Here is a 14,065-nt window from a genome sequence, read left to right on the forward strand (position 1 = left end):
GAAACATTCCTTTCAGCGGAAAACTACACACACACATATCCTTTAGCAAACAGAGAGAACAGAAAGACAGAGAGAGAAAATAGAGAGCAATGGGGACGGAAACCCATCTCTAGAACAAAAGTCTTACAACATCCATTTATTGTAAAGTCACATAAAGTTAAAACAGTTCAAGTTTACACTGGTATTGAATGTCTTGCGGTGCTTGAGTTGTGGAGGGTGATTTGGTTTATGTGTATAGTCTGGTCATTTGATATTTTCTCCAACTGCTGCTGTCCGTACCGTTATAGAGGGCAAGGATCTTTTCTTTTCCTATTCCAATGAAAAAGGGGTTTAATATAACAACTAGATGAACACTGCTGAGTGGAAGTGGAAAAATGTATCATCTCCAATATGGCCTCTTTTCTAAAATTATATATAGCTTTACTTAAAACAATCTCACAAAGTTCTAAGACCCAAAGTGACATTAGAAAAATGTAATAATTTGTCCCACCAACAGCACATAACCCAACAATCTACAGAGACAAATCCTTTTAGCATATGTGTGGTAAGTTTGCTTGACAAATGGATAAAACAACCTAAAGTGTTATAATTAATTGTTTTGCACTAATACAAATTACTCTACAAAGTGGCAGAAAGTATGGATGCATCGATTGTGAAATTCTGGGCCGATACCGATGTTTAAAATAACAATTTGGCCGATATCAATACTGATGTTTTTTGTGTTATTTATTCAACCTTTTGTGCCAGAAATCTACAAAGATAAGAATCTCTGCCTTTTTGCAGCTCAGTCTGTTTCTCTTCTCTTCCAAGATGTGAGAGGCAGCTGCTCACTGTCCATACCGCTGCATGGAGAACATCAGTATTTGTGTTCAATTTGTGCCAGTCCCGGAAAATGGAGGTAATTATTTCTCCAATATCCAAGTTGGAAATGACCAACACAACATTCAGCCAGAATATGATTGATGCAACAAATGGTCGCTGAAATCGGTGAAGGACATCTTATTTGACGATAGGCTGATGTCAGTCAACAAGGCGGATATCAGCCAATACCAATGTTTGCCTGATATATAGGTGCATCCCCAGCAGATACACACTCCCCAACAAACACTTTAATGTCCTGCTGCTCTACAGAGAGCAACAGCAGATTAGCTCTGAAGCGCCTGCTTATAAAGAGCAGGCTAATAGTGATAATGCGAAAGGATTCAATTAAAGGAAATCTATGGCATGTTGTAACATTTTTCAAAGACGAGGGAAGAAAATCTCTTCAGAGTGACAGCACCAAACCGCCAACCTGATCTCCTCCTCTCTAACAGGATTACTACTAGGACACCTCTCCTCCTCGCTCTCTCTGCTACCTCTCTTTATGCCTCCATCCCTCTCTCTTGCTTCCTCAGACACTTTCTGACTCCTCTCTTCTTTCTCATTCAACTTTCTTATCACCCTCTCACCATTTCCTCCACTCCATTTCCACTCTTCCCTCCATCCCTCCCGCTCCTTTTCCCACTTTGACACTCTTTTCAGCATGTTTCCTGTCACCTCCTGAGAGCTGATACGAAGTCAGAGGCAGACAAAGGGACAGAAGCAGTGACCCAGGATGAATCGCCCCTTATGCAACAGAAATGCACAGGAGAAGCAGGGGAACCAGTTTCTACATACTGAGTACATCTCTAAGATGTAGCTACTACTGGGTGTGGTAGGGTCCCTTGGGGACACACATGTTAGAGCATGTATCTGACTCGAAATCGCAGAGAAATGAACATCGGCATTTATTTCTCTCCGTCGCATCATGTCAGGTTAGTATTTATGCCTAAACTCTATAAACCAACACTCTGTTTCACATTTGTAAGAATTGACCCCCAGAGCCCAGTGAAGGAGAAAGTATTTGTTGTGAGGAGCTACAGAGGTAATATCTTAGCATGTGCATGTATATGTACACATATACACACTAGGGATGTGCGCAATTAGTCGACACCAGAAATAGTCGGCGGTTAAACTAAGTATAATTTTTTTTATTAATGTACAACATTGGTTAATGTCATCTTTACGCAGCCACCCGCCACTACCGCTGGGACTAATGCCATCACTGGTTTTAAAAGTCCTCTTTGTCCCACTTTAGAAGTTCTAGTCCTAACATTTGGTTACTGCTTTGGAATTCTAGCAGCTAATTTCACTCTCTACTATCTAACTTCACACAACTAATCTGTTGGAGATGGCACTATTCAGAGGAAAGAGGATGGTAGAACTGGCATTGAAAAGAAAATATAGTTTAATCATAATACGGTACGATTGTCATGAGTCTGCATCTCACGTAAGCGGGGAAGCCAAATCGGAACTGCTTATTCAATCACATGTTTTCTGAAATACGCAGACCCCAACAATGGGCTGGGTTGACTTATTTCACATTTATTTCTGGGTTGGGAGGCACTCAAAATACCTAAATGTACTGTATTTGTGACAAAGGTGACATTTTCATAATATTCCCCCTTTAACATTTCATGCTGAATCCTGTAAAAGGTTTATAAATCTTCACTTGATGGCTTCATGTGATATAACACTAAAATGCAGAAGATAAAGCACGTTCCACTAAAAAAGTAATCCATGAAGAGAACATGGAAATAAGGTGCAAGTTATTCCTAGTGTTATAAGGAAAAATGTAAGATCAAACTCTTACTTTATTCTAAAATAAGCCTGTTTATATACCTGGACAAACAAAACAGGGGTTTGACTGACACATTATTGTTCCTGTATCAGTTTCACTTTTAACAAGTTACAAGAGAAAATGCATTTTTAATCACTGTGAAGCTAAGTCAATGAAACCTAACACTTCCTGTTTCACATTAAAAGCCTTCTGACAGGTCAAAGGGCATATCCTAAATCCTTTAATTTTATCTGACCTGATCTAACCCTAACTAATTATTGTTCGTATCCAGATCAGTTTGAACCTGTATGATTATCCCTCAGCGGAAACCTTTTAATTTTTGGGGTTATTGCACACAGATACACATGCCATCCTCGTCATTATTGCATACAATTTTTTACTCATACAGACATTAACACTGCACATTGTCGATCTAAACACAATTAAGGCTCCTGCCTCATTAGCATGCCTGGGCTGGTATCCTGTTTATTCCTGTCTGTCCATTCGGCTGTACTCTGGAGAATGTCAGCTGTCAAACTGCTGCTCATACTAGTGGATCCTCATCACTGTCCTGACAGCATTCTGCACAACCCCAGTCCACTCTGTACACTGTGGTGTCCCCCAGCAGGCACACAGATATTCACACACTGACATATGTACAACGAAAACACACAAACATATGCTGCTGACACACATGAGAAAAGTCGCACACATGCTACCCTCCCATCTGCAGCTGAGCATATGATGGATGGTCCTGTGAGGGGGTATTTCACCTCTGAACGCACCCTTACTTTCTCCTCCCCCCCGTTGCCAGGATACTGTTTTCACATTCAGACGAGATATTGGGTTAAAAATCACACCAACCTCAGAATAGCTGACATATCACATTAATAACAATTTATCTTGCACCATGGAGATTTTGGTCAAATCTTATTTGTTTGCTTTTTGTTTGCTTGGGCAGTTGGCATATATAGATTAACTGATACGTAATCAGAAAATCAATACAGGAGTCAGAGCTTTAGCAAACACACATCCAAACTAAATTCAGAAGGAAATTTGTCAAAGAAAATCAATAGGGCTGTCAAAAAATTAGTCTGTGCTACTGTGGCTCGTATGTGCGTTGGGACGAGAGAGACTCCCCCTGCCTCCAGTTACAGAACTACATCGATCAGTGCACTTCAACAGAAACGTTTCCACATGGATCAAATGGTCCAGCATGCAAAACCTGCCACAGTACCATAAAACACACCATTAACTTCCCTACTAATTTAAGAAGGCAGCATATTATTGAAACACAACATAGTACTGACACTAGGCTGCAGGATTATATCAGTACTATGGAATAACAAAGCTAGCAACAAAGCTAGCATTATCAACTAACACTACCTCCAAAACCCACCTGCTACTTATACACTGGTCAAAGGAAATATCAAGAGCCAAGATACCAATAAGCTGTCCAGTCACACGGATAAGCAGCCATACAGTTTTGTTAAAAATGCTGGATTTAGACAGATTATACTGACCATGGGATAGAGGGACATAATGCCCACTTGGCAGCATTTCAGTGAAAAATGTATTCTTCTTAGGAGCTGCCAAACAACTGCCCTGGGTATCACTGCCATTTGTTTACCATTGTTGGTGAATTTGGTGATTTATTAATTGAAACAAACATGAAACATTGATTATTTTTAACTCTTGCCAGACAGAAACTGTGTTTTTTTCTTTCATTTGATCATAGACATGTACAATAAATACCTATTGAATTGTGCAAGAAGAATGGCTGTACTTGTATGGTGTCCTCTCAAATGATTATGTAAGGATCAGGTAATTAATTATATCATGCATTATAATTTGTTATCACAAAACAGGTGGTCTTCTGTTTCATGAACTTCCATCATTTAGGCAGGTTTGGAGCAACTTCAAATCATATCATCCTCTAAACAAAAGTCCTGTCACGTTCTCAATAAAGCAATTCAGACTGTTTTGCTGTACATCTAGGATTTTCTTTTCAGTCAAATGGAAACGCTCACAATCTGGACTAATCAAATCAAAGGAATCAAATGATTTAATAAATATAAAGAATTCTGTAAACTGGGTTTTGTGTGAGCTTTTCATTGGAAACAAACCACCACACATTGTGCAGTATGTGGCCTCTCTTCTTGTAGATGGCAACAGTCCCTTCAGGCATCAATTTTTTAGTAACTGGAATTCTGTTTATCTCAGTTGGTTTGCAGTTTTTCTATCACTGGCTGCTTGCACACACAGATAATCACAGATGGAGAAGGCAGACTTGTGAAAGTAGTGCAGTAGAATGGATTTGTTTTTGTTAAGTAGTCAGCAAAATTAACCTCGGGGAGTCTAACAGCCAAAAGAAAATGTCCTCTGCTTATGAGTGCGACACCACAGAGATCTGAAATAAAATCTTCCTTCTCTTTTAATGGGTGTGAGTTCAAGGAGAATGGCGAGCGTGGTAAATACTGCTGTCAGTGGAGGTAAATGAAAAGCTGACCTCCGGCGGGTTACTGAAAATACTGACTGACTGTATGTTTTTAGTCTCTCAGTGAACTTTCTGTTATAATGATTTTGTATAAATGTGTGTCATTGAGTTTTTCCAATACAGCCACACATACCAAACAACAAACAAAAAGCCTGAGACAGGTTAGAGGAGCCGCATAAAACTTTATCTTTATAATCTTTATATTACTTTATAACTTGATAATGAATATTGTCAATACCATTAAACAGCATGTACACAAAGGCACTGCAATCAAGCCTAGCAGGCTAATTTTCATCTGTTGTTCCTGGCCAGATTTTTAAAAAGCACCCTAAAAATAGAATGAAACGACACATTAAATCATATCTATAGAAAAACAATATGCTATTCAACAAATAAGCACAAGATAGTACATATCACTTGCGATGCATTTTAGTCATTGTAAACTATTAAAATGTTAATCGTGGCACAGGTGTTTAATGTGAATAATGTGCCATTTATTCTATCTTACTCATGGCAACCACCAACAACCCCTCACAGCCCTATTCTGAGGGGTTCTTGGAGCTTTAAACTGGTCAAAACTTCTTACTTACACTACAGAGAATGGACAGGAAATGATCTGAGCCGTGGCCTTTGTCCTGGCCCTGTCAATGGAGGCTCGTACGTTTGCGTTCATCGACAGTGACACTTTCTGCCAGGAGCTTGAATAATTTAATACCCCACATTCCCCCCCTCCTTTCCAGGACTGTGTGTGCGTGAGAGTGTGTGTTTGCGAGGGAGGGAAAGGGATAGAGATAAGTAACCAGAAAGAGAGGCGAGAGAGAAATCAGATGAGAGCATCAGTGAGTGGAAAACAGTGAAAGACAAAGCGGGACAGAGATTAAAAGAGTCCTCTGTTGTTGTGCTCTGTTGTCATTATCCTCCATTGTTGAGAGGAATAGTAGAGCGCTGCAGCAGGGAGCAGAAATTGGCCAGAGAGGGTGGACTGGTGATGTAGATGCTATTGTTTCCTAACTATTATTAACTCATTGTTCCTGAGATCTGCAAGGGACATTATATTACCCTGTACAGTAGCATGTTATTGGAATACTCAGTAATTTCCCTACTCTATAATTGTGCCAGGGTGTTCATTAGGCTACTTGCACATTAGCGCTTCCTGTGAAGATTAGAGCAACCACTAGTTATTGAGAGAGAGATAAACGAAAGAAAGGAGAGAGAGAGAGAGAGGACAGTCAGACAGTAAAGTATGGGATTTGTAAAGCTGTAGGAGTTACTGTGAGAGTGACTGTAAGTAGGTTACTCATTTTCTGCCCTCAATCTTCATCAGTGTGCAAAACCATTGAGCTCAATTATCAGGGTTATCAATATCACATATTATTATGTATACATGGGGAATAATTTAATGTAGAAACCAAAATGCATTGTATAAAAAGGTCCAGTGTGTAACATTTAGGAGGATCTATTGGCAGAAATTGAATATAATATATAACTATGTTTTCATGAGTGTATAATTGTTATTGTTACTTTAGAATGAGACGTTTATATCTACAGAGGCCTGACCCGCCACATGAACTAAACACTGGCTGTAGATAGGGCTTTTCACGTTTCTTCTACACACACATCACCGGCCATTCTCATTTCTAGATTGTCAATAATACAGACTCCAGCAGTGTTCAGTTAGTTGCAATCACGCTGACCGCAATTGTTCATCAACAGTGTGTCTACAAAACAACATTTTCAGCATTTTTAAATATTGCAAGGAGCTGTTGGATGAAGAGCTGCAGGCTGTGCACTTCCAACTCCTCAGCAAGGTGCACTGCTGTTGTGTGGAAAACTACTAGCACTGTGTGCAGCATGAAATCAGATTGTTTTCTCATGGAAAAAGGCCAATTATTGACTAACTCTTATTAAAACAGCTCAAGTTTGTTTGGTTGCACTGTTAATAGACAGGCCAGTTGCTCTTCTGTGAGTGTTTGCTATACTATTAAACTGCACTTGCAGCACATTAATGTTAAAAATGCACTGAAGCTCAACAAGTTAGAGGTTGTTTTTTTCAGTAAAAAGAGACATTTTGCCCTCAAATGAGAGTGGGGAATTCATCTTGTCTTCAGCTTTTTTGACAGCCACAGATTAAGAGACACATGCATGAATTGTGACAGCACAAATTGTTGAAACTACACAATGACAGTGATGGCTTCACTGACAGCCGCATTAACTCGCTTTAACCCTGGGGTTTACTTTATCTTAAAAACAAGATCATGTTTAAAAGCCCACGCTCAACACTCCACAAGTTAAAGTGAAGCTCTGTCACAGGAAGGCAAACCCAAACTTTAGCAACAGCTTAAAGCTGTGATAAATTGTTGCAGAGCAGGTAATTTGGATATATTTGTTTTAGGAGATTATCAGAAGTGAAATATCTGAGTTTGGGCAGGATGAAAGAACAATGCAATGGACAGCTTAATTTTAAAATCTTTAAACTCTAACCATGTACATTAAACATATCTACAATTCATATCGAAGTCTTTATAGTGGTCTGCATTGCTTGTGGCGGACTCTGCCATTACTTGATTCAGATGGCATGCACATGCACAAACTATTTGCAACAAGGGTAAAGAAAACATCTTGTGAATCAGTTTGACGTCCCTAGTGAATGATAAACGTGTAATTTTGAACAGAACTGTGCACTTGTATTAATAAGACAGTATTACCATCAGTAACCGCATTGTACAGTTTAGTAAAATTTTGAGTTGTTAAACAAGTAGAATTTTAATTCCTGGATTATTGTTTACACATTAGAATATCTATAAACAATGAACATATTAAATGCAGTCAGTTCTTTGTAACATGCTTGCCAGGGCAGCGAATCACAATTATTAGAAAAGTAGCTTCCCTTTTGTCTGGTGGAAAGTAGAAACTGAAGCCAAAAGTGGATAGATGTTTTTAAGTAAGTGTGTATGCGAGAGTCATTGTGTGTGTGCCCTGTGCACATTGTCAGTCATGTGTCATCGGCCCTAGAGTTTGCCGTTGCTTTATTTGATTTTCCTCCGTGGTGTCAGATTTCATGTGTGTCTGTGTTTCTGTGTGTGCGCAAGCTACAGCAAAGTGCAGCGCAGTTAAAGCTACAGCAGCAGTGAGGCAGCAAATTAAGCAATCCTCGCTTGGATAAAGATCACAGGAACAATATTAGCAATCTGAAGTGAACAAGCTGAACCTTCGGCCTTTGGGAGCTCCAATTAAAAGAACACTTTCCCCACGTTATTTTCCTGCATTCCTGATGTGCTGTTGTGGCAGCAACATTTTTCTTCTTTTCTCCTACTCCTTTCTCTTTCTTCTATGAATGTAACTCAATGAGAAGAGTCAAAATGTTATTAATACTGCAAATATTAAAACATTTGCTACTGTGGTTTGTTTTGATATAGCCTTGCTCTTTCTAAAAAGTCCTCTTTGAAGCTCCCCATACTACATTCTTTTTTATGATATTTATCGATTTTAGAGATGGAACAGAGCAGGTTATTTAAATAAAATAGACTTCAAGAAGATGATAATATTTTTTTCTCAACTGTTGCAGCTAAAATAATTATTTGAAGTGAAAAAACAGAAGAAAAAAAAGAGATAGTGTCAGTGTTTCCTCCTCTGAAGCCAAAGGAAGCCAGCTAAACCGCCTTACACTAATCCAGTTAGCTTCCCCATAATTCCTTTTTTGTGCTAAACAGTTACAGCAGTCATCAGCCATACAACCATGCAATCTACTCTCGTCCCAGGTCATACATACACTGCAAAGGCTGTATGCTGGGTCCCAATTCCATAGTAACAGTTTACAGTACACAGTATATAACAGTGCAGTTTGTACACAAGATATCCATCAACAGGATATTATTCAGTATGTGCAGTGAAGGACAATAATCAATCTGCAACACAGAAAGGCAACTGTCAGTTCAACTAAAGAGGCCTGTTGGTTGGTCGGACCACCACTTTGTCCAGACTGAAATATATTAAGAATTGGATGGTGCAATTGATGCAATTTTGAACATACAGTATATTCATGAACCACCAGAGGATTGATCCTCATGACTCTGGTGATCCCCTGACTTTTCATCTAGTACCACCATGACGTTGAAACAGTGGCTTTTAGTGAAATATTTCAACAACTGTTGAAGAGCTGCTGGTTGTAAACTGAACCCTGAAAATCCACCGGGCACGGCTTTATAATGTTGCATGATCCGCATGTCTTCAAATCCCACCGAGAACTTTTCAGAAGGGGAACGTCTTCAGAACTTGCCTCTCGCTGATCGACTTCTGGCCTGGTGCCACAATGTTGATCTAGCCTGAAATTCGATACGGAGTCTATATGCTGTATTTGATTTTAAAAATTGACCGGATTCTGTTTGCTGTTTCTGTGTCTGACTTTCTGCCAATGCAATCTGCTCTGTGCTGCTTGATGCGAGTGGGTTGCATCTTGCTTCGAAAATATACCAGCCGCGTATTCCGTGCAGATCAGAGTAGACACCCGCTTCTGGGACAGACTGTGGCGGTCGAATTTAGAGCATTGCCTAGAACGGACGCCATCAGCTCTGGCGACTGTGGTGGAGCTGGAACCCCTTGCGCCCGTGCCTGGTGGAATTTGAGGGTTAGTCTTGTTTGTTCCATCTTCCTCAAGCTGTTTCACCACATTTAATGTTTTGCAGCTGTAAGAGGCTACTCCATTCCCTTTGTGGATTGCATTTTGGCATGGTAGTGTACAATACAATAATTTCCAGAGTGACCAAAAAAATAAAAATAAAAACCTTCTTATAATTTGTTGCATGGAAAACAGCTCTTTTGTAATCAAAATGTACATTTTCATTAGCCTGCAAATACTTGCAGCGGCAATACAATAAGATGCTCAAATGACAAAAATAAAATATGAAAGATTTTAAAAAGAGTATTACACAATATGCATTTCTGTACTTCATCTGAGTCAAAACAGCCTAAATGCAGAATGAGTAATGAGGTCAAGACACATGTAGGAACAGACTGTTCCTGACACTCCAACCAGGGCAGAAATTACACAGGGGCCATGATGGCCTTGATGCCCCGCCCGCACTGCCCCTGTTGATTTCGCCATTTTTTCCTCTGCCTCTTTCCTACAGTTTTTAGACATCGGTCTCTCTTAGTTGAGATTCTTAATTATTTACATAATCACTGGTGAGTTCAATTTTGAGCCTGGTATGAGCCACTGGCTATTTATGACGATAGTTTGACACAAATCTAGCACTAGCCAACCAGGAGACTTAATCAAACTAAAAGCTGTGACTGAGTGAACTTCTGAGATGAAAAGGCCTTGTATCTCTTGTATAACGTTAAATGACCTGAACACGGTGGATATTTTACAAGCACAGACCAGGTAAAGCAGGTTCATTGAGGATCTGACTGAGGCTTGCTCAACTGTTACTGGAGCAAAGAGCAAAAAGGCTTAGGAAGAGTAAATTACAGCACACTGGAGAAAAACACTGAAACGCAACAGAGAAAGACTTTTTGAAAAGGCACTGATCTGTATTAATAGACTAAGGCAGGAGTGGATGGTTGAGAGAAGGCCTGGCACAGTAATATACTCTTTGAGCTAACTGCAATCAGTGTTGGGGAAGTTACTTTTAAAAAGTAGTGTTTGCTCGTTACTTCTTAAAAAAGTAATCCCTTACTTTACTTAGTTACCCTCTATGGAAAGTAACTTTTTACGTTACTCGTTACTTTTATGGTGCTTGTCTTTGGGCAGAACCCCATCTCATTTCCTAAATGTGTATAGGCCTACATAAAGTTCTACTATGGAGGACATAACAGGTATTTATTTTGTGCTCTTTATTATGAAAAATGCCACAAACAGAGCACTTGACAAGAAAACAACAATACAAACAATAATACCAAATAGCATAGCCTCGATGCATCTTAACATTTCTTGGTCGATGAATGAAGCAATAAGTTTGTCCAACTCTTGTTTAGATACCTGGTGAAAATGAAGTTTTAGCTGCTTATGTGGGCTTGGACTCGACATATCATCATTTCCCTGGGGATCTTGAGCTACAAGCTTCATGTTAGCATGTTTTGTTTTCAAATGCTTGGTGAGGTTGGCTGCTGAGTTTACGGCAGTGGACAAAAGTTTCTGTCCAGGGCACAGTGTACACCTCACACTCAAATTCTTCCCCTTATTTTCAATCAGTTTGAAATGATGGGAATACCTCCATCCCTCAAAAGTTATTGTTATTATTATTATTGCTCTCTGCATGCTATTGCTAGTACCAGCCTCAGTGTGGAATGAGAGCCCGTGACTATTGCGCAAGCGTGCAGCTGAGGCAGTGTCGCTGTCAAATCTGTCCCTGGGAAAAATAACGTTGTGCCCAACTGAAAAAGGAACTACATTTCGTCACCATAATTTCAGTAGTAACGCGTTACACTACTTTTTACCCGAAAAAAGTAGTTGCGTTACTTTGTAACACACACAACACTGACTGCAATTATTTTGCACCATTGTTTTACAATCAAGGGAATCTCAAGTGTCCATCTGCTGGACTGAAGCATATACGACATGACTGATAGCTGTTACAAGCTCTAAGTCTGCAAACTTAGCATTCAGCTGTACAGAAGCACATTATTACAAGCCAATAGAAAAAGACAAAATATCAAAAATATAGAGTCATTAAGATATGATGTGGCAGGTGTAGAGTGTGAACCTGTGCTGTGTTTTGATGCATGTTGAGACCTGCTGCACACTGAACAATTTATGTGACCATGCATCCATGTAGAACCATGAGGTTTAGTGTGACATATGCCAACACAACACTCCTGCCTCACAATAGGGATGTGAACGAATTCAAGCTGAACATAACTGTGTGTTGCCTAAATATTTTAAATTAAACCGTTGGGGTGCGAGGAGCCACTATTGCAAGAAGAAACAAGTAATTGCAGCATTGATCACAAAGACCTTTGGTACAAGCAAACATACACACAAATATGAAAGGCATATGCACCCACCGCCACCCACGCTATTGTTGACATCCACAGAGGAAGTACATCAAACAGCAACAGGTATTATCACAAGATGGTCAAAAGCACTCACCACGATCATGAGGGTCGATCACATCGCCTTTGTAGAGAGAGGTTAGTCTGCTCTCCCTCTCTTTTTCTTTGTAAACGGTACTTTCATAAAATCAGTCCCTGCTCTCCTGCTGCTTCTATCACTACAACCTCTCACTGAGGCTCAGGATAGAGGGTATTTGGCTTGTGTGTTTACTTGTGCGTGTGTGTGTGTGTGTGTGTGTGTGTGTGTGTCGCAGTGTACCTAATCCCTGCTGAGTAAAGTGGGTGCTAGGCAGCACATGTTCACTGGAGAGTTAGACACACAGAACAGGGGTTAAATTGGGATTTGTTATGTGGAGTGGACCTGTTATCTTACGATGGCTCCGGCTGTCCTCGTTCGTTTTTAGTATTTAACAGATTTATCAAGTATTACAGAACCATTATATTTCAAAATTAGGTACATTTACTTGAATAATCAATAAATACCCCAGTCTATAGCTGTATAGCCCACAGCCAAATTCCCTAAAGGTTGATGTTGCGTCATTCCTTTCTCTGTATGTCAGTGCAGACCCTCAAGTATGTATCAATAATTAATAATCACAGTATCACACTAAGTTAGGCAGCAAGTATGTGCCCACACTTGTCCACATACATTGATCAGATCATTCTGTACTGAGACTAAGCGGAGTGGGTGGTAACTGTCAGTCAAGCTATATGCAGTCTAGACGCCATGTTAGTAATACTCTGCTGCTCCCAATACAAAAATATGTATGATAGAATAGATGTCGGACCATAGGTCTGGAGTCTTGGATTGCTCACGGTAAGGGACTCAAAGCATTTGTGATACTTCAATCAAAATCTATATTTTACCAAAGCATCAAACCCCCCTCCACCCTCAATGGCTCAAAAGGCGGCTGTACAATTTTAATAGATTTCTACTTCACAAAAAAAAAGCATTTGAAGTGAATTTTTAAATTATGACACTTTTCACAGTAGAAAATTGTCGAGAGAAACTTCTAAAGCCGTTCTAGCAACATTACTTTCTTCCATCTGTATTCGTACTGTGTCCCAAACCTCATTTTGGCCAGAACACTGCTGAATACGTTTATTACATAGCCATGGAGAGGAACTGTGTTAAATTTGTACACTTAACTTGAATATACTAAGCACAGGTTTTGACAGCAGAGTATGCCACCAGGACTTCAGACGCATGTTCTGGTAATTAAGCTAACTGAATGGTAATGGAGTTAATTGGATGTATTTGTTATTTTTTCTCCAATAAGGAGTCTGCTGACGATAGTCCTGCTTCAGAAGCCACAAAGCTTATTCTACGCGAGTAAAGGACATCAACCTACAGGATGTAAACAATAGAGTTTATTCCTTTGTCCAGCCCTCCAGGTCACAGCCATTGCTAATCAACACAAAACCTTGCTCACACTCACACAGACACACATACACGCACCATGAAGGTTTAAGTAGATTAGTGGGCTGCATGATGAGCTCTTAACAGGACTAGTCCTTGACACAGAGGCCAGCGGAGCAGGACGACAAGCCCAAACCTTGGCAAAATGCCATACTCTACTAATGCTTTTAGGCGTGGTGATAACCTAAAGGGTGCAGATGCAGGCTTGTGAGTGTGAGGATACCTGGGTGGAAAACTCAAGGTGGATAAACCAGCCAGTGCTCTGCTCTCTCACAACAACCTTCAATGCGTCCTTGAGGAAGGAGGACACAAAAAGTCAAATATAAAATACTTATTATATTAAGATGGCATGGGCTATCACATGAACCATTACAATAATTTTACAGGTCCAAAACTATGATAAAATTATCTTGATTGTTTACCTTTTTCTATACCTGTTTGGTTGAGTTATGTCTTAGTG

The 14,065-nt window shown here is 39.8% G+C and overlaps 1 protein-coding gene across 3 annotated transcripts in view; it reads right to left on the reverse strand.

Annotated features, from left to right (window-relative positions):
• The window catches only part of sphkap (SPHK1 interactor, AKAP domain containing), a 105,570-nt gene extending 93,182 nt beyond the window's left edge, over window positions 1-12,388 (reverse strand). For all 3 annotated transcript variants that reach the window (XM_051397128.1, XM_051397129.1, XM_051397126.1), the window contains exon 1: window positions 12,223-12,388. The gene's annotated coding sequence lies outside the window, so the exon portion shown is untranslated. The remainder of the gene's footprint in view (window positions 1-12,222) is intronic.
• Between the last annotated feature and the right edge of the window lie 1,677 nt (window positions 12,389-14,065).

The sequence above is a fragment of the Dicentrarchus labrax genome, unplaced genomic scaffold (genome assembly GCF_905237075.1).
Source record: "Dicentrarchus labrax unplaced genomic scaffold, dlabrax2021, whole genome shotgun sequence".
In the NCBI taxonomy this organism is placed as follows: domain Eukaryota; kingdom Metazoa; phylum Chordata; class Actinopteri; family Moronidae; genus Dicentrarchus; species Dicentrarchus labrax.